Below are 27,696 nucleotides of genomic sequence, written 5' to 3'. Positions count from 1 at the left end.
GATATGGTGGCACACACTTGTAGTCCCAGCTACTCAGAAGGCTGAGATGGATGCATCACTTGAGCCCAGGAGGTCAAGGCTACAATGAGGTATGATGGTGTCACTGCACTCCAGCCTGAGCAACAGAGACCCCATCTCTTAGAAAAGAGAAAGGAGAAAAGAAAAAGCATCGTACAATACAAGCATTTGCCATTTCCTTAAATACCATATTCTAGGTAAACTGAGGCCCACACTTGTGTTGTTATGTAACACTTTGAAGACAATCTCAGTAATACATTCTAAGAGTGCATTGATACCTAAAATTAATTACTAAGACCCTTCCAAATGTATTAGACTTTTGTTTATGAGGTTATTAAATCTCATTTTTAAAATCAGAAAGTTTGAAACTTACAACTATAATTTCTGGTGATTTAAGAATTCATCCAATTTCTGGTGATCAAGGATTCACTCAAGATTCAAGAATCTAAATATCAAAAATTCACCACATCCTTTACAATATCTCACTATGACCTCATCCTTGATTCATCCTTTCCTATTTCCAGTCTTTCTAAAATCATCACTGTAACTCCAATGTCTTTCATATTTCAAATTCCTCTGAGTGTTTGATGCTGTATCTACAATAATGCTGGACAGCATCTATGTTTAGTTCTTTGTTTCAAATCCTGCTAAGAAACAGAACATATACAAATTTTCTTGTATTACCTCCCCTTTTCCACCTTTCAAAAATGACTTCTTCAACTCCTATAGAGAGAAAATAAACAACAAATAAACAGAACACAGGGCTTCTTCCTTTATGGTCTTCTAATATGTAACATACCTCTGTGTTGAAAACACTAGGTGTTTTTCAGTGAAACACAGATAACAAGCTCAGTACCGGGATTTCTGTGCATTGGCGCATTTTATTCTTATGAGAAGGGAAGTTTTCACGGTTGCCATTTTTTAGGGAGGCAGTGATCTGCCAAGTGCCACACAGCACAGTGTTGGAGGTGGAATAGAATTCAGGTCTGGCCAGTTCCAAAGCCTACATCCTTGTGCATCCTGCCTTCTCCTTATCTTTCTAAGACGTCCTAGTTTCCTTTCCACATTCCGCCCACAGGCTTCTGAGAATAAGGTCCTCTAGGGAAGGTACCAGGTTATACTAACCTGTGCTTTGATACACTGACTGTCAGAGTAAGTTCACAAAATAACCTGGGAAAGAATAAAATGAGTCGAAGTTTCAAGTTTATGATCAAGTTCTTCTTGAGCATTACAGAAAGTACTTGTTTCTCTCCTCGTTAGTTTTCTAATTGCCTAAACCAGGTCTGTATGCTCTGAGAATTGGGCACAAGAGGGAAGCAAGTTAGAGGATGAGAAACCTGGTCATCTAACGGGTCTTTGGGCTTGCTGGCTTTACACCTATGGTCTTGAATTTGTTGTTTTGTCATTTCCACAAACAGGATGTTCACCCTGACTTTCTGCAAAGGAATCTCACCTATTGATCAAACCACAGAACGGCACGGGCTTTAAAATTATGGGAACTTATCTTTGACAGTTTCTGTTCTAAAGTGTATAAGCAAATCTGGCTTGGTGGAGCCAGAGGCCATAGAAAAGAAAAGGAAGGAGCATTCCAGATATGGAGGCCCGGATGAGGAAAGGATCGCTCTTGATATCTAAATGTTATGTGACATTTTCAAGTTTGTAGTCCATTGATTGTAGTGTTCTTGCATTGCTCCCACCAGGTGTTTTTCAACGAAGTGCTAAATTTTTCCTGGCTGATTCCAAGAGGAAACCTTCAGGTAGGTTTAATACAGAAGATTAAGACTGCATTAAGACTAAGTCTGAAATGTTCTGCTACCAATTAGCCCTCTAGTATTTCTGTAAGCCTTGAATTTTTGATGCGATCAATGACACCAGTGGAGCCATCTTCTGTGGAGTGGTTATTAAAGATACAAAAATCAATACAAAGATGATACTTGGAAATCTATATCACAAGATAATGAATCACCATGAGAGCAGACTAAGAAGAATGTCAGCAAACCAAACAGAAGGTTTGTACATAACAAAGTATTTCATGCCATAGAATTTAAGTTAAATTTTGCATGAGACAGAAATCTTCATGCTACACTTATGATATATTTGCATGACAAGGTTTAATAAGATTAAGTCACAGGCCTAATCAGACAAATACTTCTAGTGTATTCAAAAAGGAAGAAGAAAAAGAAAAAAAAAAGAGTGAAGATTGAGATGTTCAAGACTGAGCCAGTAATGCCATGGTTTAACTTTAACTAATGACAAAATAGCATCAAAACTTTCTCTGTCAGTAATCCTCATTCAATTTCTTTTAAATGAAACATTATTTGCTGGCACCTTAAGTCCATAAGTACTGATTGTTATTGGAGCTGTGTATTGGAGCTTCACAGAATAGTCCAAATTTAATTTGAACTGAGGATTGATTTCGTTTCCTTCAAAGGAAGATTTTTTTTTTTCCTTCCGAAGTTGAGCTGGTGCATGACTTTGCAAGCTCATTTTGGTTTTCTCCTTGACACAATTATAAGTGACATAACATTTATGTGTTTTGTCCTTAAGGGACATCACAACATTGCTAATGATGCCACAAATGACTGGGGGCTGCTTTTTGGCTTTAGAGATATGGATTCCCTAAGACGTTTTATCATTTGCTGCCAGGAAAAGCAAAAATCAGCAAGCCTGCTGTAGTCATAGTCACCAGTCCACTAAACCATTGTATATTTAATACAGACAGAGTTTTATGCTTGGGATTTCCCAGTTTACAACTATGTAAATAAAGTTTTATAGACAGAGATTAAGAGAGGGTGTGTTTTTGTGTATGCTGGGTGTGCAAAAGCCATAAATGTTTCTCTTTTCTTCTGTCTCTAGACACATATGTGAGTCTCCCCACCACTGGAACGCTTAAGTGGCTGCTGCTATGGAAGGTCAGGCTCATAATCACTGCATATTAAGTCCTTAACAGCAATGTCTGGCTCTCCATTAATCTGTAAACTTACTGATTTACCGAGAGATCTCTTTGTTTTTCTTCACGGTTTTTCATCTACTTCTCACCCTGGTGCCAATGCAATTTCCAGAAAATGAAACAATGATTAGTTTATGCTATTGCATATTAAGTTTGGTTTTCTCTGTATTTACATTGCATGTTTCAAAGGTTAACTTAATCAGCTGTGAGTTGTTATGCAGTTAGTCAGAGTGGAATTCCCACAGATTTTTTTCCGCAATGTATCACATAACAGTAAGAGAGCTAGACACACCTTGTATAGTTTTAACAGGTCTTTGCAGTTTTACTTAATTTGTTTCCCATCCCTTTTACCCCTGAGGCTCCCAAAGCAAATGAACCATTCAGGAGCATAAAACAAGGGGAATTAGTTTAGACTTCAATAAAACACAGACCTCTTGCTGGCAATATCTGCCTTGATGTAGAATGTCTGCATTTTAAAATATTGCTGTGTCTTGATTGTCCTGACACTTCATGATTGTCCTCTTGAATTCCCATTGCCTGGGGAACTTCAATACTCTCACCCTGTTCAGGTCTCATGCTCCTTCTCAATGGTGCTCATACTTTAGCTTCCATATCTCCATCTGCAAAATCTACTCAACTAATGCATGAATATACTTAGCAGTTTTCCAATAGTTCCAGAATTAGGATTTAACTTGGATAGTCTCTGATATCTCTTTTAGGTAGGGTGAAAAATATATAAGGTGCAGGAAATGTTATTCTCACAGGCAGGAGATTCAAAAGTGGTATTTAAAGAAACGTATTTTTGTAGAATGAAAGATTTTTACCTCTTATTGAAGGTATGAAAGTTTTTAGCCGTTACAAGTCAGTAGTCCTGCTTGCTTGGGGATGGGTTTTCATATGTTGAATTATATTATTTACTCATTTACAAACAGCTAATGATGACAAGCCATGTGCTGGATGCTGAGGATATACTTTGTATCAGGGCAGTTGAGAGAAAGGTGTTCAGTAGAATCGTGTAAAGCTGTTTCTCCCTTGAGAGTCACATTTTAATTGCTTTTGTGGGGAAAAATTGGTGTCTTTAAAAGTTTGGTTAGTAAACAAATCCAGACCAGATAAATGTCTACACCTGGGCGGAATAATCAAACATTATTTTTAATAGGTGAAAGAAATGAGATGCATAGTAATTATTTAAGAGTAAAGTCTTTCCTAATGAGCTAAATGATAAAAACTTGAATCCCATAATTGGACAGATAAGTTGTAAGGAGAAAGTTAGGTTTTCACACAATGTATGTTCACTGGATAACAACTGACAAAGTCTTGTTGAAATAAGCTAGGGTGGAGGTGGGGAGGGATGGGCTAGATCCCTTTAAAGGGAAAGCTGAACAAGAAAACAATCTTCCATACACTAACATGAACCCATGGAGAGAAGAGAGAACCCACAGAAGGTGTATACGACATTATATGAATACAAAATAGTTTTTTAGATTTATAATTTAATTTAGAAATCTGAAAGACAAGTGTATTATTTTATAATGCCCTGTCTTTATAATGTAATATTCATATGTTTTTCTAACTTCTATGAGATAAAATAGAGTGGTTTTAATTAACAAAAATTAACACATGATGGAAGCAAAGAGAAGAATTTTTCAAGAGTTGCACATAAGACTGTATAGGATTTATATTTGTAAACAAGCCCAGAAATATAAATACTTCTAGGCTTCTATGAGTCAATGCTTGACCAGTCCTCTTAATGACAAAATCTCCTACTGGTTACTTGGCTCTCATGAACCTAAGGAACTGAGTGAAACCAAATATTAGATGGTCCAATTTTAGAGAAAAGAAAGCAGAATAAAAATGTATTAAGGCAGAGAGAGTTTAAGTTTAAACATAACCACATGTGGTGAAAAAAGAAAAGGGCTAGAAAGAAATACAAAAAAAAAAAAAAAAATGTTAGCAATGCTCTTCTCTGGCATAAACAATGGCTTTCATTTTCTTCTTCGTATGTTTTGATATTTACAAATTTTCTACAATAGCATTTCTACTATAACCAGACAAAAAGAGATCAATGAAAAGTGCAATCTAACTGTTGAAATTACTGATATATACAAAATGAATACATTTCACCGTTGGTAATGCCTTTGACTCTTGAGGAAAGATGATTTCCATAGGACTGTAGTATTTTATATCTAATTAATTGGGAAGGCTTTGAGCAAAATCAGAACTTCAGATCCTAGAAGCTGAGTACAATAAAGATTTGAGGAACAAGAAAAAAGGTATGATCAATGGAAGATCTTCCAGACAGTGAGGGCTATCTGTTAGCGAGTGTGTAAGAACATGAAGTATGTGAAAACAAGGTGAGTCTTATATGAAAGTGAATAATAAATGAGAAGAGATTAAGAAGGAAACTGGCCTTAAATTTGAAAGTAAAGAGCCATGAACAGGATTCTGTATTGTGAATGTCAAAATTAAGAAGCTCCATTGAGAAATAAGTTTATGGAATGAACAAAATCAACCTAACTTACAGTCAGATTGATTTTTACTTTGGGGGAGCTCTAAGTCATAAGCATTGGGTCCGTTTTATTAACACTATAGCTTTCCCTTTACTTCCCAGAAAAAACACATATAATGCTTTTACTTTTCATAATTCACTTGCTTGCTCAAATATTCATTGATTTTTCTGAATCTGTAGCCCATCTGCTTGCAAAACATTCACTGACTTCATGGGACTAAATAATAAGTATTGGTTGATGTTAATGTACGTACATGCAATAAGACTGTCAACTCAGTCATCTTCCTGGTATCTGAGCATATAACAAAAGGATCACTAGACAGTGAGACAGCACTGTGAGAAAGGTAGTGTATGTAATGGAAAGAGCACAGCCTTTGGCCTCAGAGAGATGTGGGTTCAAATCCTGGCTCTGCCACTTGCTACTTGTTAATTTCATCAAAGTAAATTTCTCTGCCTATTTCTTTATCTTTAGACTGGGGTCAATACTTTCTTCTAATATGAATTTTGTGAGAATTAAATGACATATAATAAATTAAAGCATATAATAGAATGGCAGGTACACAATAAACTCTCAGTACCTAATGGTAGTATGATTATTGTCATTGGCATACTCATCGGTTTTCAACACAATGCAAATTAACATTTCAAAACCAATATCAAATTTTGGTTTTCCTTCTGTGAGTCAAATTTTGGGTTACTAATAAGAGAATGATCTCATTTCTTTCTCAGATGGCAAATGGTTTATTCTTAGACCTAGGTATGGACTCATCTATACTCTCCAGTCTCTCTCTGTTAAAGTCACTGGTACCAGCTTTCTCAACTGGTTCACTTTGAGCCTGGTTAGAAACCAAAAGAAAGCAACTTGATGGATTAACAGGGAGAGCTAGGGAAACTGAGTCATCGGAGGTGGAGTGCTCATGCTTGATAAGCCTCAGAGACTCTGGTTTTCTATTCAGATAAATGGGATTACTCATACAGCTTTGCACACAAGACCAACATTTGGGTCTTAAAAGCCATAACTGAGCCAAGCACAGAGTCTCATGCCTGTAATCACAACACTTTGGGAGGCTGAAATGGGAGGATGGCTTCAGCTCAGGAGTTCGAGACCAGCCTGGGCAACATGGTGAAACCTTGTCTCTACAAAAAATACAAAAATGATGGTACATGCCTGTAGTCCCAGCTAGTCGGGAGGCTAAGGTGGAAGGATCACTTGACCCTGGAAGGTCAAGGCTGCAGTGACCTGTGATTGCATCACCTCACTCCAGCCTGGGTGACAGAGTGAGACCCTGTCTCAATAATAAATAAATAAAGTAAAACAAATAAAGGCCATAATTCAACTGTTGTAATTGTAGTTCTCTCTGAAGTGAATGAATTTTTTCCACTCATCCTGGAATTCTCACTCTTGCTGTATAAGAAGAAAGCTTCAGACTCTGGCTACACCGGGGATTTTGGTGGGATGCCTATTGGCACTTTCACTGAATGTGCAAGAGTGAAAGACTTCCTAGGATTCACCTGCCTTCATAGTGAATTACCCAGCCCCTTGCGTTATCCCTTTGTCTTACTTTTAGCGATCAAACAGCATATTACACAGACCCTGGATAACATAAATCCATAGTATCACTGTTTATTTAGCCGCCCAAAGCACTATGTATCCAAAGTATTCATTATCAAAACCACATCTTTGATGCCACTTATTCCATCAGAATTCCTATAAAATTCATAATTTTTTATACTGAAATGAACATATATGTACACTTTTTCTGGTGCTAATATTTAGTTTTGTATATGTTAATTTTACTTCTATAAATAAACTGCAAAGTATAGGGGTCACACTTTATCTTCTTTTCATATTTCCTTGTTGTGGGAAAGTTTTGGGTGTAACACAGACCCTCCCCCAGTGAAATTAGTTAAATGATAAGAAAAAAAATCTCCAAATATCTAGTGGGTAAGAATAAAAGTTAAAGTTTGCTTAGACGTTTTTTGTGACTTAAAAACTTTTGTGGAATATGAGGAGGGTCCAATTTAAACTAACCCTTTCATTGTTTTTGTTTGTTTGTTTTTGTTTTTTTAATAGAGACAGAGTTTTGCCATGTTGCCCAGGCATGTCTCTAACTCCTGGGGTCAAGTGACCCTCCTGCTTTGATGTCCCAAAGTGCTAGGTTATAGGGATGAGCCACCACACCTGGTCATGATTCTTAAAATGATGAGATCAGGGGGTGTAGAGGCTGTATGATTTCATTCTCACATTGCTATAAAGAAATATCTGGGACAGGGTAATTTATAAAGAAAAGAGGTTTGGCCGGGGGTGGTGGCTCATGCCTACAATCCCAGCACTTTGGGAGGCTGAAGTAGATGGATCACCTGAGGTCAGGAGTTCGAGATCAGCCTGTTGAAAATGGTGAAACCCTGTCTCTACTAAAAATACAAAAATTAGCTGGATGTGATGGCGAATACCTGTAATCCCAGCTACTCTGGAGGCTGAGACAGGAGAATCACTTGAACCCTGGAGGCAGAGGTTGCAGTATGCAGAGATTAAGCCACTGTACTCCAGCCTGGGCCATAGAGCGAGACTCTGTCTCAAAAAAAAAAAAAAAAAAAAAGAAAAAGGTTTAATTGGCTCATGGTTCTGCAGGCTGTACAGGAATCATGGCAGGATCTTCTTCTGGGGAGGCCTCAGGAAACTTACAATCATGGTGGAAGGTGACGGGAAAGCATGCCACCTTACATGGCCAGAGCAGGAGGAAGAGAGAGACAGGAGAGGTGCCACAGACTTTTAAACAACCAGGTCTCTTGCAAATGGTATCAGGGGAACAGCACCAAAGAGAGGGTGCTACTCCCATGATCAGATCACCTCCCACCAGGCTCCACCTCCAACAATGGGGATTACAATTGAACATGAGATTTGGGTGGGGACACAGATACAAACCGTATGAGAGGCATAGGCATACATGTAAGGAAAGACAAATAGCAGAATGTTAATTTGTGCATGTTAAAAACTGCTAACCATTTTTGTTGCTTGGAAGTTTTTTTCTAAAAATCAGCCTTTTTCTTTGAGGTCCCTTCATCCATTTCTTCAAGTTGTATATCAAAAATTTCAGTCAGAGAGATGCTAATTACTCAAGATGACTCAGGAAGTTCACATGCAGATTTGGGACTAGAGCCCAAAAATGCAATCCCCGCCATGGATTTTAAATAGTGACAGTTTCCTGAAATGCTGGTTATAGGTAGTAGACATTACCCATTTATGCTTCTTACACTATCATAGCAAATAAAGTTTATTTATATCACAAAGATGCCAGAGAAATTATGCTGAAATATTTTAACATAAAACAATTCTGAATTTCTGAAGTATTACCCTGAAGCACTCTCTTAATATCTAATATTATCCCTTCCACAGTAACTGTTACTTGCCTTGCTCTCAATATATTATACACTTTTAAGATCTACTATGTTTACTGAATTATATTTTTAAAACAGGGAAAAGAAAAAAGATTCACATAGGAATCATCATAGGGAATGGTATCTATTATAATGACTTTTTTCTTTCAATAAATAACCGATTATTAATATATGTTCTTCACGATATCACTTCTACTTTGCCAATGTTTGCCCCTTTAAATGATTTTAACAGTAAAATTTACTGTTGACTAATATAAAAATTATAATAGTATGGTTAATTGTAAAAAGATCTAACTTCAGTTTAGGTCTTGTATCTCATTCTCGTTAATAGTTTTTTAAGTAGCTCAGCAGATAACTCATTTAAACTTTAACATGCCATTTTCCACGTTTTAGTTATTAAAAGAAAATATAGCTATAATAAATTATAGCATTGTAATAAATACCTAAATTACATATAATAAATGATATCTCTACTTATGTCAAAATATCAATTTCACATATTTTCATCTTTAATATTACCTTTGGAAATAGAAGAGTGATATATCACTGTGTAAATGTAAATAGGATAGTGACTGATTACATTTTGAAGATGAGAAAACTAGGTCAGAGAATAGTTAATGACCAATTTTGGATTGAACCCAGGTGTTCCAGGGCTGTATAAGCCATCCCTGGGTGTTATTTTCTTTTCTCTAATTTGTTACCTTACTCCTGAAAGAAAACTAGGGGATGGTAGAATTGAGAAATATGTTTTTGCCAGTGGAGGAGAGGGAAATCCCATGATTTAACACCATGGTAATGTTTCTTAGAAGAGAAGGATGAACGTGAGTGGCAACATGGACTATTGGCAAATCTACTGGGCAGATGAAGTCATTAGCCCTATATAGGCTCATTAAGTGTTAATGGTGATCATAATCACCCGTTTGTGATTTGGAAGAACTGTGCCTGCATCCCCCTGAAAGGCTTTTTGTTTTGTAGGTTCCTTTTTATTCTGCTTCCTGAAACTCTATGCCAATTGATGTTTGCATGTTTCTGAAATGGTGACAAGCCTTGTAGTTGATTCTCCAACTACGCTGTGCTGTGCGCCGAGCTGGCAGGCACCCCATTTTCAGGTCACTTTACACGTCACACCACCTAGAGCGAGCCAGGAACCCATTGAAAGGGCAATGGGATGCCAATTATTTTCTTTCGTGGCATTTATGTGAAGATATAGGAGAGAGGCTGCTAAAATGGAATTGAGAGTTTGGTTCCCTTAATAATTCCTATAGCCTCCAAGTTGGTGGACTATGAAAGAATTCAGAACCTGAAGCAAATAAGGTGAGGAGGTTGAAAATAGAGATTTAGTCAAACAATCCGTAAAGTGAGGAGATCAAAAAATAGAGCTTTGTGAAGTCAGCAAATTTAGTGCTTACTAGGTGCCAGGCAATATTTTCAGCATTTTACATCTACTAATTTGTTTATGCTATGCCACAACTCTTGAAAGTAGGTATGACAATTTATTCCATTTTGCAAATAAGAAATGTGGAGCCAACAGTCACATAGCTGGTAAATGACAGAATCACACTTTGAATTTAGGTTGGCTCTGAAAGCTAGGCTTTTAATCATTTTGCTATAGGTGGAATTAAAGATTCTGTATGAGTCCACTTTAATATAGAATTCATAGCTTCTAGGAATTTATAATTACTTAGTAATAACCAGGAAAGCAAATGATGACCATGATTCTGAGAAATAGAAATGTGAGGCCATCCTCTCTAAATCCCTTCATCCCACACTTCCTCATCTAACACCACCACAGGATATTTTGTACCTTATCCTACTTCTACAAAGGAATGCATCCTAATAATTTCTGGCTTCATTTATGAAAATAGCAACTTTAATTGATCTCTACTTGCCTATGTAATTTGTGATGTCCAAGAATACTCCAAGGCAGAAAACTGCCTAAGATCACTAGCATAATTTTGTAAGAAATCTAGATAGGTAGACAGCCAGTCTTAAGCAACATACAACGAATAACCCGACTCATGGAAAGAGGTAACCCATTCATGTAGTTTCTTCTTCTCTCATCTCCACCCAGGATCATGATTTTATCTTCCACGTTTAATAAAAGATCATCCAATATCAGAACTTAGAAAACCGCCAATAGATAAAGCAAATACATTTAGGCAGTGCTTGAATTCATAACATAATTGAAGTTATTATGTCTTATTTTGAAATTAATCATTTACCTTATGAGTCTACGTAGGCTCCATACTCTTCAGAACCATTTGTGAAGTTTAGAGTAAGTGGTCTGTAACCTAGAAGGGAGACAAACAAATCCACAGTTCAAATTCAGCATGAAAAGATTATCAATGAAATTGAAAATGCATTAGCATGTGCATTTTTTTAATGTTAGATTCAAATGACGAAGGCATTTACCAATTTGCAGATACAGAGAGAATAGAATTTAGGTGAGATGGATATTAACGCTTGTGTCTCTGTGTTTTAAGTATCAGCTTAGACAAAAAAGCAAAAAGATCTAAAATGATTCCTGGAACTGAACAACGTGACTGAACCCAGAGCGGGGAGCAGGCTGTCACCCACCTGGGGAGACGGGCTAATAAAAAGATCAATTGCACTCTTATCTTGTTAGCCATTAGACAGCCCATTGATGCCACCTGCTTACTTTAAATGCAAACGTGCAGGCCAACCATTGGAAAGCTGCCACCATTCTTCGGAACCCTGTTTCTTTCTGGTTTAGTGATAGGAGTGAAAAGGCCAAACTCTGACCCTTAGGAACTGAGCATCTGTTCCTCCAACAAATGCAGATGTGAGGGCAAATCAGAACGCAAATCTTTACAGGCAGAATAAATGAATAGACCAAAATATGAGAAGTTTATAGAGTTAATATCAACACAAACTGAAAAAACATTTTACGTGTAAAAACATAAAATGACTCAGGGGATTTACTCTCCTGTTAGGTAATTACATCCCTTAGATCTGCAGTGGCCATATATTAAATACACTTTGTGTTTGTTTGCTTTACTGGTCTTTGTGAACCACTGACTCTTTTTCAGTAGTCAATTGTTCTTTCCCAAAGTATAAGGAAAGATTTACCTATCTCGCATTAGTATCAGTTGCCAGTGATTAAAAGGTTCAAAGGTTAATGTTACATATTTCCTAAGGCAAAGTAAATACCTGCTCACCATTGGTAAAAAGGGATTATTATACATTGGCAACCACTATTGTCTACTTTTCTCGGCTTCTACAAACTCCAGCTACAAGTGGGTCTCCGGGCCTTTTCTTGTTCTCTGACACTGCCTACCTGGGCATCAGATGGACGCCTGATAAGAACACTTCAGATCATCCCACCTTTGTAGCAGATAAATACCTATTTTTTCTTTTAACAAAATGAGTATATTAATTTATCTCAGTTATTTTTATGGTATACATATTTATTATTTATTGATTATTACTATCAAGCAATATTTGGCTAACAAGGAGTATCTTTCTACCTGCTTTGATCATTCCTATTCTAGTAAAAAATATTTTGCAAGCAATAAAATACTAATTTAGGGTAGGAATGGTGAGATGCAGCAATCAGTTACAATTTCTCAAAGCAGTGAGATGGTGAAGCCAACTTGTGGCATGTTGACTCTTTACTACTCTTCTGCTCATTTTACATTTCAAAAGTCAAAATATTATATGTAGGTTCTGAATGCTTAAAATGTATTCCTAACTAAGTAGTGTGTAGGTGGCTGGATTTCTATTAGTGGGTCTCAAACCAGCAATAGAAAATTAGGCACTGTCTCTGACCTAAAATAGGAATAAGGTTAATCAAGATATGACTACCTGTTGAAAATATCATTCAGTAACTTTTTTTGGTTGGTTGTTTGTTTTGAGATGGAGTTTCACTCTTGTCGCCCAGGCTGGATTGTAATGGCGTGATCTTGGCTCACTGCAACTTCCGCCTCCTGGGTTCAAGCGATTCTCCTGCCTCAGCCTCCTGAGTAGCTGGGATTACAGGTGCCTGCCACCATGACTTGCTAATTTTTTGTATTTTTAGTAGAAATGGGGTTTCACCACGTTGACCAAGCTGCTCTTGAACTCTTGACCCAGGTGATTCACCCACCTTGTCCTCCCAAAGTGCTGGGATTACAGAAGTAAGCAACCATGCCCGACCACCATTCAGTAAACTTTTAAACAGCAGAATTCCCAGATAGGCTAACCGTTTATACATTTTAGAGTATAGATTAATTATTAGTTGTTTCTTGAATTCAAAGAGTTTGTAAAGTATATGCATTTCTTACACTTGGTTACATGTTTAAATTACTACTGAGAGAGCAAGAGAGTAGGTTTTTGGAGACCAGTAATTTTTAGTTTGTCAGCATACTGTAAGTTTGACATGAATTGAAACAGAGTAAAAAAACTACCTTGTGAATGCAAGGAATAGCCTTTGCTATCTATCAGATTTGTGAGTGAGGCTGTGAAACCTGGTCTTAAAATGGTAGATGGGAAATTGACCTATTTTCTTCTACAACGTGACCTTCCTATGCTACTCTTCTGAGGGCTCATGGATAGGTCCTTGTTCTTGGCAAATCAACATCAAAATGACAGTCCCTGGATGCAGTCCAAAGCAAATCTGACTAATACTGAATTTTGCTCTTGAGTACCATGTTTTATTGTGAGGGTCCAACATAACTGTAAAGGTTCTATGACAAGTAACAAACGAAAATTTCCTAGATAGACTCTTTTAGGTTTCACACCACTCTTGGTTAATTAAGTACATTCATAGCTGGGGATAAAATCTTAGGCTATGGTTGAAAATGCTCAAAAAATAAAGTAGCCTTTCAGTTGTTTTCTTGCCAATTTCTTTATTTCATGATTAGGTAAGAGATATAATATTAACATTTCAAATAAATGGTGAACATTTTATTGTGTAATTTTGTGAAAGAGGGATATTTTCATTTGTAATAAAAAAGCTCATCTTTGTAGGTGGAATTATCACTGGCTATCTAACTGTGTCCGTTTTAAGGAGACAAAGGTAATTGAGTAATGGTTGATTTTTGAAGTGGTGGTTATAGCTTTTGAACTGATAGCCAGACTTCTTTTAAAAAGGGCTTTATATTTGAAAATGAAACATTCGGAGAATTTTTAATATTTTCTAAAGAGCTTAGATACATTTGTAAGGTTCAATTAATAGCATAATGAATAATTCCTCAACTTTTGGAAGTTGAGGAGGGAGGATTGCTTGAGCCCAGGAGTCAGAGACTAGCCTGGGGAACATAGTGAGACTCTGTCTCTATAAAAAATATAAAAATTAACCAGGCATGGTAGTGTGCATCTATAGTCTCAGCTACTCGAGGCTGAGGTGAGAAGATCACTTGAGCCTAGGAGGTCCTGCAGTGAGCTATGATCGCACCACCACACACCAGCCTGGGCAACACAGTGAGACCCTGTCTCAAAAAAAATTGAATATTCTAGTCTGGGAGTGGTGGCTCATGCCTGTAATCCCAGCACTTTGGGAGGCCAAGGCGGGTGGATCATGAGGTCAGGAGTTTGAGACCAACAGAGTGAAACCCTGTCTCTACTAAAAATACAAAAAATTACCTGGGCATGGTGGCACACGCCTGTAATCCCAGCTACTCGGGAGGCTGAGGACTGAGGCAGGAGAATCACTTGAACCTAGGAGGTGGAGGTTGCAGTGAGCCAAGACTGCGACATTATACTCCAGCCTGGGTGACAGTGCGAGACTCTGTCTCAAAAAACAAACAAACAAAAAAACCCCCAAACAAACAAACAAACAAAAATTGAGTATTCAGTGTGGGCTAGAACTTTCATAGAAAGTTCTCTTTCTATGAAACTTTCTTTTTTTTTTTGACGGAGTCTCGCTCTGTGGCCCAGGCTGGAGTGCAGTGGCCAGATCTCAGCTCACTGCAAGCTCTGCCTCCCGGGTTCACGCCATTCTCCTGCCTCAGCCTCCCGAGTAGCTGGGACTACAGGCGCCCGCCACCTCGCCCGGCTAGTTTTTTGTATTTTTTTTTTTAGTAGAGACGGGGTTTCACCATGTTAGCCAGGATGGTCTCGATCTCCTGACCTCGTGATCCGCCCGCCTCGGCCTCCCAAAGTGCTGGGATTACAGGCTTGAGCCACCGCGCCCAGCCTCTATGAAACTTTCATAGAAAGTTTGTGCTCTTAATTGAGGCCTTGTATTCTGGGATAGGGATATTAGACATTAGGTAATCGATTAGGAACACTGATGATGTTTGAGCAGGGAGTAAATTAACCAGAAATCCAATTTAGGTAGATGAAGTGTATGCACTATAGATCAAAACAAGGGCTGAAAATGGATTTATTCAATAATTAACCTAGCAAATAATTTTATCAATATTTAAAATTTAATAGTACTATTTTCAGTAGCAATAAGCCATATTAATAATATGCCATGTTCATACTATAATAATATTTAATAATAGTACTAAATTTACTAGTAACTAGTACTAAGTAGTACTATTAGGTGCTGAGGCTACAGAGGTGAAGTAGTTGGTAAAAGTCTCTGATGTCATGGAGGGAAGACACAAAACATCACACAAAACAGGGATTGAGAGAGCGGGGAGAGAAAAACATGTGTTATGAATGTCTAACTCTAGAAGAATGCTTCTTGTTATATTTAAGCTTAGTCTAAAGCTGTGAGGAAGATAGTAGGCTGTTGTTACAATCCAGACAAGAAAAAGATTAATGAGAACCTAGGCTAGGCAGTAGCAGTGGGAATTAGAAGGAAGAAAAAGATGCAAGAGGTATTTCAGAGGCAATCAATAGGAATTGGCAATTGCTGAGACGTGCAGTAAGGGAGAAGGAAGAGACATAGATAAATTAGAAACTTGAAGCCTCACAAAAGAAATTGGGTTGCTATGAACAGAAATATGGATGTCAAAAGAAAGAACTAGTTTGACGGGTAATGAATTTGGGTGTGGTGCATTGTGTTTGATGTGTCAAGAAGTCTCTTGGAGATGGCAGTAAGTAGCTGGAACTGTAGGATTATAAATTAGGGGAGAAACTAGAGCTAGAAATTTTGGCATCCTTCCAATGGATGGGGGAGTTAGAATCTGTGCGATTGTCTAAATTCACCAAATGTAAGGAAGCCTGAGAGTCTCCATAAAGGTGGGAATTCTGGGAACTGGCATAATTAGGAGAAAGCTCAACCAGGGTTAAGGCGAGTAGGAATAATGTCCAACAGTTAAGTACTGATTCTTACGCAATCATCCTGCACAGAACACTTTACAGAAGCTAATTTACTTAATTTTCAGGACGTCTAGGAAGTAGTGATAGCTACAGGAGGCAGCCAAATGCTTAGGCAGCCAAATGCTTAGGGGTGGGTACCCGGTGAAACCCCGTCTTCAAGCCAAAGACAGTTTAAAGCCTGAAAGTCAAACTACAAGTTAAATCATCAGACTGTGTTAAGAACTTGTCTTCCTGTTTGGCGTACTTTCTCCTGGTTGATCCTCACCCTTCACCTATTTTACATATACCTACCCTTTCCTAATTGGTTTTCTACACTGTCATGCCCACCTTTGAGTGGTATCTTCGCTTTAGCCTTTTTTGCATACTGACAAACCAGTCAGCATGCACTCCCCATCCTGTGCTTTTAAAGACCACAGACTCAGTTGATAGAGGAGGAGACGGCCTGACTTTGGGGAAGAGACGGCCTGACTTTGGGGAAGAGACGGCCTGACTTTGGGGAAGAGATAGCCTTTTAGAACCATTTTCATTGCTCAACAAAATTCTCTGCCTTCCCCATCCTTCAGAATTCTCTGCCTTCCCCATCCCCATGTGACCTCATTCTTCTTGGACACCGGACAATAACTCAGGACCCAATGAGTGCGGGTACCAGGAAAGGCTGTCACACCATCAGTGGCAGAGGGCAGCCACCTCACACGATGAGGCAAGGGGCCAACTGAGCTGCTAACACACTGCCGTCTGTGAATGGCATAACTAAAGGAGCACTGTAAAACCTCCTCTGGGGCTTCGGAGTTGTGGGCACCCTCACATGGGTACTGCTGCATTCCCCTCAAGGCGACACACCTGACCTGGCCATGGGCCCCGCACAAAGTTTTCTCCTGTGTCGGCACCCGGAGCGGCCAGATTCTGCACTCACTTGTTCACGTGCTCCCTCCTGCAAGGGATTGACCTTGGCCTGCCTAATAGAGGGAGCATCCCTGCCGCGAGTCCAGTGAAGGGGCTGAGAAAATCCTGCATCAGTAGGTTTTGTTATTAACTCTACTTCCTAAATTAGGCATAAGAGGGACAGAAAGATTGCTAAGGTCACACAGCCCAGAAGTGGTGGAGTCAGGATTCAAACCTACAGTGCTCTGCCTCAGAGTTCCCATACTTACCAACCACGCTGTAATATCTCTTGGGTAGAATGAGTGACTTTGAAAAATGAGAGTTTGCTGTTAATAAGACAGAAACCCTACAGATTAAAGTTAGTGGTTAGGCTTGCAAAGCGGTTTTCCATGGGCACAGAGTTAAACTTGGCAGTGATAACAACATGTGAGAAAACATGAGTGAAAAACAGGGTTTTGATATTAAGCAAACAACTATGTGCAATATAATTTTGTTACACTTGGACAAGTACAAAAGGTTCTCTAGGAGTTTTATGGGAGGTAAAGGGAGTTTCTATCAGCAAAGTCTACCTTGAGAAAGTGACATTTAAACAGAGACCTAAATAATGGGTAGGAGTTAGCAGGGCAAAGAGGGAAAAGAAGAACACTCCAGATTTGAGGGCCCTTAGGCAGATGGAACTTGGGGATTCAAGGAGTTTAAAGAAATCTGGGGCAATGATAAGGGAAAAAATACCCTAAGGATTTTGGACTTTATCCTAAAAGTAATAGAAATATATTGAAGTGTATTAAGCAGGAAAATGACAAATTATGCCTCAGAGAGTTTAAACTGCCCAACTTCATATAGCTACTAATTGAGCCAAAAGGAAACCCAGGTCGTTCTTGCTACAAATTCCTTTCTTCACCAAACCATGTTACTGTCCAGGGCTGAGCTGCAAAATGTTTACTGATCACCTCTCTGAGGAAAAAAAGCACTGATTTGTAGCATTTTCTGATATGGTGGTTTAAATACTATACTTAGTATTATTTACTGATATTCATCATATTAGGTGCTAATATGAAGTCACAGAATGCAGAATCGGGAAGAGAGAGTCTATATTGTACTGTTATGTGGTATTTCAAACGTGTTGATATAATAGATAAAAACACCCTCAGCAACACAGAAAATAATACAATGTGCTAGAATAATTAGGAAGTGATGAATATGTGTATTTGTTACCTTTGTTTTAAATGTAATTATTTAATTCTAAATTTATGTAATGTATTTATTAATAGTGGTTCTCTGGGGGAACAAACAGCTTGCCAAATTCCTGAAAATTTAATAATGGGATCTCCTGAGCAGGTATAAGTTGGAGCCAGAACTCCATTGTTACCATCTCAAAGAGCCATTTTTGGGGTGTACGTTTTTATCATACTGTTTTGTTTTCCTGGAGATGGTTCCAGGAATCTTAGATAAAAGCTTGCTCGTGTCTTTCTACACATTTCATTGTGTTGATCAGCGGCATATTCAGTGAGAAGGAATGGATACAGCTTTTTTTTTTTTCTTCCCCCCCCCCCAAACAGGCTGAGAATAAAGAGAGAGGGGAACTCCTGGGAGGCAACGCTATACAATGGCCTCCGTGGGGACACGGGTGACTAATAGCAGGCATTTGTGTCCGACTCCTCATCTTTGCATTCAGACAGTCGGGAGTGCAAGTTTCTGATTTCAAATACAAGATTATAACTTGAATCAAAGCTAAATTTATATTCTCTGTACACATTATCATTCAGTTCTTTTATTGTCATGCAACCTTCTCTTTAGGAAAACCACTGGACCCTAAAATAAAATGTTCAGAAACATGCAAATGAAAACAGCTTAAGCTCTCAGACTTTGGCAGTGTTACTTGAGTTTTACTGTGGCCTCAGAAGGGACAGTCATAATATTTTTCTGGCTGTCTTGTCTTGATTTATAATTTGAATCTCCATAAATGATAATAGAGAGGGCAATTATCAAAGAAATGGAAAGGGCAATTATCATTGAATTGAAAACACATCACACATCCAACAGGATGAATGACTGAGCTAAAAATAGATTTTGTGGATCTTGCAACTGCTCCAAAAGAACTTAATGGAAGCAACTTCATCTCCCCACCTCCTCCAATTAACCAGATGACTTTGGATCTATTTTTCTTTTTTTTTTTCCTGGGATGATAACACAAAGCCTGTTAATCTAATCTGCCTGAAGACTGACACTACTTAGGACATGTAAATTTATGAGACTAAACCAGTTGCTGTTTGCCTAGTGTGAAAAAAAGCTTTCCTTTTTTTTTGTAAAAACAGTAGAGAAAAATTAGTTCTCTTGTTTGTACATTTGTGATTCCAAGAGACTGCAGACACCCGTCTCATCCGTTCTTAACCTTCATGATGAATCTTTTTAAGTGAGGCAGAAACAGCAATTTTGTTCATGAGGTTAAATAATGGACTGGATAGTGAAATTCCCCTAAAAGACTTTTGTCTTGGTTGGGTAAATTGAACAAATTACAATCCAACCTGTAGGCATTGGTTATCATTACTACAAATATGAAAGAAAAAGGTAAATGTTTATGAGCACATTTTGTTGAGAATTCTTGCCGTCTGGATTTACTATTGTAAGGAGTGGAATTATAGACATTCTCTGGAAGGGGTAAGGTGTGGAAAGAAAAAAGGAAAACCCCAAATCACTTTTGTCAGCACTTCTGTATAGGAAAAATAGCTGTGGCATGAATGCCAATACCGTATCTGCTAAAGAGATGAAGCCCTATATAATTGGATCCAATCAGGTCCTGGTAGGGGACAACAAGAGTTTCTCCTTTTCATATAAGTGAGGTTCACTGAGCAGACCAGTCCCTGGCATACTGATCTTCTTAAAATGGATCATGGATCATAAAGGAACTAGAAGTGGAAGGATGGAAAGTCTCAGATTCATGTATTGTATATTGATTTCATCTGGGCCTCTGCTTTCCCCATATTGGTTCTTCATGCAGGCTATCACCTTCCATTGATTAATACATAACCAGACTAGGCTTGTTTACTTGGGAACAAAGAGCCATAAAGCAATCCCAGCACTCATGGCTATATGCTTAGTCACAGAGCCCAGACATCATGATAATGGACAAAAAAGCGAGGAAAAAAAATAGTTCAAATGAAAGAAGGAAAGAAAACTAATATTTACTAACTACCTTTTGTCAGATATGTTAAATAGATGTAATTTGAGTGTTGCTACCTATCTGGTATCAAACCTGTTAGTGAGTCTTATATTTGTAAATTCCCTGTAGAATAAATTTTGCCATGCTGTACTGTGATGTCTTCGGCAAGTGTATTCTCCTTCACGTTGGAGGACTGAGCTGTGCCTGTCCTGTGCTTCTTTGGTGTTTTGCTGATTGGAGAATTGAATATATGTTGTACTGTCTACCTGCCAGTAATATGCAACTTTAGTGCTGAATACTTTCCTTTTGAAGATGTATGATTCTTCTATATTTTTTTGAGATGGAGTTTCACTCTTATTGCCCAGGTTGGAGTGCAATGGCATGATCTTGGCTCACTGCAACCTCCGCCTCTGGGATTCAAGGGATTCTCCTGCCTCAGCCTCCTGAGTAGCTGGGATTACAGGCATCTACCACCATGCCCGGCTAATTTTGTATTTTTTAGTAGAGATGGGGTTTCTCCATGTTGGTCAGGCTGGTCTCGAACTCCCAACCACAGGTGATCCGCCTGACTCAGACTCCCAAAGTGCTGGGATTATAGGCATGAGCCACCGCGCCCTGTCTGAAGATGTATGATTTTTTATTCATCATCCTTTTTTCTAGCTTCCATCTTTCCCGGGTTCCAGAGAAATGTTTCGGTGTAAGAAATATATCTATTCCCAATGTTTTGAAAAAATGGATTGTTATATTTATTAGTTCATCTTCGCCTGTAAGTTTATTTTAAAATACTAAGCACTCCAAAAAACAAATAGTGGTTTCCCTTTTAAAATTTCTCAAACTTCCAAGTGTTTTGAATTCATTGAACTCTCGACAATCACCATCTGGTTGATTAAGTAATTTACATTTGGACATCCTCACAAAGAGATTGGGGGTGGGGGAATTCCCTTGAATTCTGGGAAGTTGTTCTTTGGACATGATGTTTATTTCCTCTGATGTCACAATTTCTCTTGATAAATGTAAACATTTATTTTTAACATGGTTGTTAAAACTTAGCCAATATTCAGTTCCAATTCTTTTGTCAGTTACTGGTGAAGCAGAAAGGTCAGTTTATGGGTCATTATACTCAGATTGAATGTTGAGTTAGTAAAAAGTAAATGTAATATTATTTTAATACTTTTTAACGTGTTTGGAAACATAAGTGGAGTTTTCGAAAAACAAAAACTGTAAAGCTGGTTAACTTAATACAGAGTATAAGTAAAATAAAATTCATGTCAATAAAGTTTACCTATCGTTAATATTTTTGGGGACTGGTACATTTTTATTAATTGTGTCCAGTACTTTTGTTGAAACCTTTTGTCACCTGTATTTAATTCTCATAGGAGTCCTTTCAGTGTGCCTTGTTGTCTGATTTCACAGATTTTACAACTCAGAGAAGTTAAAAACTTTTTCATGTCACACAGCAAGCAAACAGCAGAGCAGGGACTTGAGCCCAGCCCTATCAGATTCGAAGATCAGTGAATGACCACCTGCAGCTTCCCAATTTTGGTTGCAAGGTAGGGCTGGTCATATATTTTGTGCTTCCCCAGACAGCTGCAGTTAAAACTGCTTCACACGAGAGATGATACTCATCCTAATTTTTTATATATTTAAATAAATCATAATGTCAACCTCTCTGCTTGTAATCCTCCCTCACTCCCAATTTCTTTTCTTTTTTTTTTTGAGACGGAGTCTCGCTCTGCCGCCCAGGCTGGAGTGCAGTGGCTGGATCTCAGCTCACTGCAAGCTCCGCCTCCCGGGTTTACACCATTCTCCTGCCTCAGCCTCCCGAGTAGCTGGGGCTACAGGCGCCCGCCACGTCGCCCAGCTAGTTTTTTGTATTTTTTAGTAGAGACGGGGTTTCACCGGGTTAGCCAGGATGGTCTCGATCTCCTGACCTCGTGATCTGCCCGTCTCGGCCTCCCAAAGTGCTGGGATTACAGGCTTGAGCCACCGCGCCCAGCCTCCTCACTCCCAATTTCTATAACCAAACATCCAAGATGTTTGTTTCCTACAGTTTTGTATTCTCTGGGCTCATTCACTTATTCACAAGTTCACTCATTAATTCAACACATATTTATGGTGCCCTCATCAAGTACCAGACACTCTTGTAGGCCCTAGAAAAGCAGTTCCTATGGTAAAGAAGTTTACATTTGGGTAGAAGAGAGAGACAATGAACATATACCGATAGACATATATAAAAACAAGCAAAGTTGGATGGTGATAAATGCAGTGAAGGAAAATAAAATAGAATAAGTACCCAGAAAATAATAACTAACTTTAATTGAAAATACATTACATGGATGACACATTGGTCTAAGTATGTTACTAAGATTAATTTACTTAATTCTCACAAAACTCTATGTGGTTAATACCGTATTTGTGGTAGATCAGGAATGGCATCAAATTATTTACTACTCCTCTAATAGACATTGAGATGTGGAGTCTAATTCCTCTGCCTTTGAATCTGAGCTGACCTTATTGACTTGCTTGATGCATAGAGTGGTGTGGAAGAGATAGCATACTAGGTCCTAGCTTAGCCTTTAAATGGACTGGCAACATTGCCTTGTTCTCTGAGAACCCTGAGCTTCCATTAAAAAGTCAGACTGAGGCTTCCATGCTGTGGGAAAGCTCAGGCAACATGGAGAGACCAGGTGTCAACAGAGTCCCAACATAGCTTCTAGCCTACAACCAGCAGGTGAATGAATCATATTGTGGGGCCAGCCCCCTGAAGCTTTTACATGACTTCAGTTCCTGCTGCTATCTGACTGCTCCGGAATGATGAACCCTGAGTGAGAACAACCCAGGAGAGTCCAGTCAATCCATGGAAAAGTGAGAGATAATAATACATCTTTCAAGCCATTAAATTTCAGGGTGTTTTGTTATGCAGCAAAGAATAATTGGAACAATTATAATTTTCCTTTTACAAATGAGAAAAACCAAGGGAAAGAAGGGTTAAATAATTTCCTTGCCAAAGGGTAGAATCTGAATTCCAACCCAGACAGGCTGTCCTGCAAGCATCATTTTAAACTCTCCCCCAAACAGCCTAACCCCTAGAGTGAGATCAGCTTTCACAGGGCACTCCTGACTAAACTTGGCAGTTGCTGACTAGTTCACATTTTATGTTCTTCATTGAATCACAGTGGTTAAAACTCAGGGCACATTCTATTGGAATATAATCGCTTTCTCAAAGAGACCTTGTGGTGTCCTTGGTCCGGAAGTATTATGTTGTCTATGACCTTTTGTGGATTGGAATCTTAAGAAAAATAAGGAGGACATGGAGGAGATTGACCTGCACTAATCTATAATCCTTTCATTGTGTTGTAAAATTATGAGAATTATTCAAGTGAAATAGGAAATTGCATGACATTTTGATTAAATAAAAGAAAAAGAGCACAAAGTAATTCTCTTAAATTAAGAGCAAATAATTGTCACAAAATCAAATTTCTCGGCATACAAATATGTTATATCCCTTGTCTAAGGCGGATAATTTATATTGGGATGGGAAAGGAGTGACCGGATGTCTGTAGCCTGATAGCATTAAGCAGTAAGTTGTTCAGCCAGATGTTCCTTCCTTAGCAAGGAAGGACACATAACTACAGGGTACCAGGCAAGCCCAAGGTACATATTTCCACAGACATTTTTTCCTCTGGGTATTTACGGTTCAGCTTAGCTCTTTCCACATTGAAACTCTGTATACAAAACCATAGAATGGCCCATGACAGCTCAAAGGAAAGACGTTTATAGATGCTGCACATTCCCCACGCCGCCCCAAGTCGTCCAAGGGAAGCTCCTGGTACTCTTGAAACTTTCCTGTCAGACGATTATACAATCCAGTGCCTTTTCCAAGCAGGAAATATGATGTTCCAACGACAACTTGACCTCCTGTCTGAAAATGGGTCGGGGAGGGGAGCGGCGCCGAGGCGGGGACAGGAAGATGAAACAGGCATGGTCTCAGTATACTTAATTCATAGACGTAATCACAAATACAAACAAGTTAATTTTGTTAAGAACACATGATAACATTTCACTTATGACAAAATCCCAATCATTTATTCTCCTCTGGAGTACTTCTTATGCATCCTTGAGTTTTTAAAAGTTCAAGTGTTGCATAAAAAATCAACATAATTACAGAAAGCAGTCCTTAAACAAGAATATCCTGTTTTGTTTCCTGCATACGCACTGGGGTGGCTCATCTGAATCCTTGACAACATCCAACTCGAAGAAGAAGAAAACATCAAGACGGCTTGCTGATCAAGGATTTTACATCCAGCTCTTCAGCGGTAGGGTTGTTGGCCCCATGTGTAAGCCGACAATCGCCCTATTGTTTACTTTCCAGTCAGAAAAGCGATGCTGCCTTTCTTCACTGCGTATGGTATCCATAATCCTAACAGTCATGTTCACTCAGCAGTAAGCCCAAATATATGTTTCCCAGAGGAGTTTCAAATACATGAGATAGATTAGCATCTCTGTGGCTTGATGCAATCTGTGACAGATTCAACAGCAATAAACATTTTAAAGTGTGGTCAGTACTAAATTATTTGTTGAAGAACAATTTTGTTCCCGAGGTAGACAAAAATTAGCAATAACTTTTGGGTAGTAAATACAGGGGCTGAGGGATAATACAACACCCCCGAACCTCTTGCCCTCCCGGCATTTCATTCTGTTTAAAGAGAGGAAAAAAGCCCAATTGTGTGCTGATGAATTAGAAAACTTCATGAACATTCAAGAAATACACATGCCACTACAAATTAACCATTAGCAGGGCAAGGTATTCATCCTTTCTGTCAGATTCTGTGGGAAGTATGCCTTATTAGCATTGTAGCCCAAAGAAGTAATCTATCAGTCCACATTCACTTATCCTACAAAAAATAACAGCCTATTTCAGTTCTGGAAAAATAAATAGCATAGTTCTTCCCATCCTCATTTCAATCCTAAAATTGAAAATCACCAAATAAAATTCTATTTCCTCTCTGCTTCCAGTTTGTTTCTGTGTTTACAGCGGAATGTGGTTTTGCATTTTAAATCAGTTCCATCATAACCCTGAAAGTGATCACAGGGCTGCTAATTCTCTGTCTTCAGTTTCCGCCCCTCCTCCATGCTACCACTTTGAATTTGAATGGGACCAGAAGATTCTCTAGGGGCCACATTTGTGGCCCTTCAGCGACAGCCTCTCTGCTTCTTTCAGCTTGTTTCCTGGCATGGTTCATGGGGATTTGTGGTGAGTGGCAGCTCTGGAATCACTTTTCATTCTGTCAGGTTGTGGTTAGGCTTAGTGGGGTTTCTTTGTTATACTGGCCACTAGTAGTCAATTCCCTTGAAAATATCTGGTTTTCTCCTTTTCTCTTAAAAAAAAAAAAAAAAAAAAAAAGAAGCAGCTCCCAACTCCCCACCCTGCCTCCAAAACACAAACACAAAGCAAACACGGATATCCCTTGGAAATCTTAGGAGGAGACAGAGAACAGAGAGAGCCCCAGATGTTCTCAACGTCCCAGTTTAATTCTGATGTCAGACTATAAAAGAACTTTGGAGGGCTCCATTTCCCGTATCTCTTCTGCGGACATGCTGTTTTATTAAAGAATCAGGGATAAATTTTACTACTCCTTTTTCATGTTAAAATAAAATAAAATAAGCCAAACATACACAATGTGAATTTGGGGAGCACAGTGCTTCTTTTTCTTTCAAGACAAACTTGGAAAATATATAAGTGACAAAATTAGTAAAACAAATCAAATAAACACTTGGGAGTGCATTAAGATGGAGTTTTCCATGGACACAGAGGGAGGATTGGCACTTTCTGCACGTCTTAAGCCAGTGCTTAACAGAGTTTTGTATTTCAGGAATCAGCTTGGGAAAAAAGGTGAGAACAACATACGGCTGCCAACATTTTATATTGCCAACTTAGGATATTAAAAAACAACAACAACAACAATTAACTTGAAATCTTATGTCACTTCTTAAAAGAAAGTACATGTTAACATCAGTGGGGGGCTGGGGGAGAGAGGAAAGACATAATCTCAGAATACAAGACAGCCTTTTCAAAAATGAAGAGCTGGCAACTTTTACACCAACATGCCACAAAGGCCTTCAGAAGTAGCGGGTTCCTGAAACACACCAAGCTACTTTTCACCTTATTGCCTTAGCACGGGGCCAATCCCATCCTCTAACTGGAAACAGATCCCCTGGGGCATTGACAGAGCTCTCCACTCACATCTAACCAGAAGAGGCAGGGCTTCTCTAGCCCTGTTGAAACTCCGTCTTTACAGACCCCATGTGGACAAGCCTTCCCCTTCTGCACCTCCATTTCTCTTCATTCTTTAACCTTGCTTTATGTTTCATCAAGCACTTGCTACTACATTGCTATCTATCATTTATTTGCTTTTGTCTATTTCCCCCATTACAATATAAAGCTCATGGCTGGGCGAGGTGGCTCACACCTGTAAACCCAGGACTTTGGGAGGCCCAAAGTTGGGTCAGGTTGGGAGACCAGCCTGACCAACACGGAGAACCCCCGTCTTTACCTAAAATACAAAATTAGCCGGGTGTGGTGGTGCATGCCTGTAATCCCAGCTACTCAGGAGGCTGAGGCAGGAGAATTGCTTGAACCCAGGAGGCGGAGGTTGCAGTGAGCTGAGATCGTGCACTCCAGCCTGTGTGACAACATCAAAACTCCGTCTCAAAACAACAACAACAATAACAACAAAAAACAAAAACAAAAAAAAAACAACAATATAAAGCTCATGAGGTCATGGGTTTCCCATCTTTTGTTCATCTCTTTTCTTCTATGACCCGAAACGTTGCCTGGTATATGGGAGGCTCTCACTATAGACTTGTTCCATTTATATATGTGTATCATTTCAGACTGTTTATTTTTCTTCTTTTATTGTGGACAAGAGAAAATGTCCACAGAGACTGCACTGTTTGGTGTATGGAAACCATTGTTTTAAGAAAGAGATTGAAGAACCCCTAGCAGCATTCCTTCAGGGCAGAACTGAAGGAAGTAGGCATTTGATTTGAGCATTCTTTACTGCAACCAGTTTCAAATATCAGGAGACTCATGTTTCTTAGGACAGGCAACCAATGGCTAGTGGGCTGAATCGTGCCTGCCTGATTTAGGAATAAGAAATATTCTTAAAACACAGGCAGGCTGTTTAGGAATACAGACCCTCCTCCTGGCTCAAATTACCTAATTAGAGATTAGGCATTGTTTCTTAGCCTGTGGCTCTTTTACACTGTGTGAATCATGTGTGAGAATGTTCACCTACCCTTGAGTACAAGTATCTCTTGGATATTTAAGTTTAAAAAAAAGGTAACAGTAACCTCTAGGTAACTGCACAAAGAACTGTTATCTCTCATAATTATTAACCAGGAAGTGGTAAAACTAGGAAGTCAAGTTCACAAACAAACCTTACTACTAACAAGAGTGGGTCATTGTGAAAAAAAGCTGCTTCTGAAATGCCTCATGGATAGTTTACAAATATAGATAGTAGGTTTCAAAGTGAGAATTTCAAATTTCTTATGCCATATGGG

Source organism: Rhinopithecus roxellana, chromosome 12, assembly GCF_007565055.1.
Source record: "Rhinopithecus roxellana isolate Shanxi Qingling chromosome 12, ASM756505v1, whole genome shotgun sequence".
In the NCBI taxonomy this organism is placed as follows: Eukaryota; Metazoa; Chordata; class Mammalia; order Primates; family Cercopithecidae; genus Rhinopithecus; species Rhinopithecus roxellana.
The sequence above is the reverse complement of the archived record's forward strand: the minus strand, read 5'-3'. Positions refer to the sequence as shown.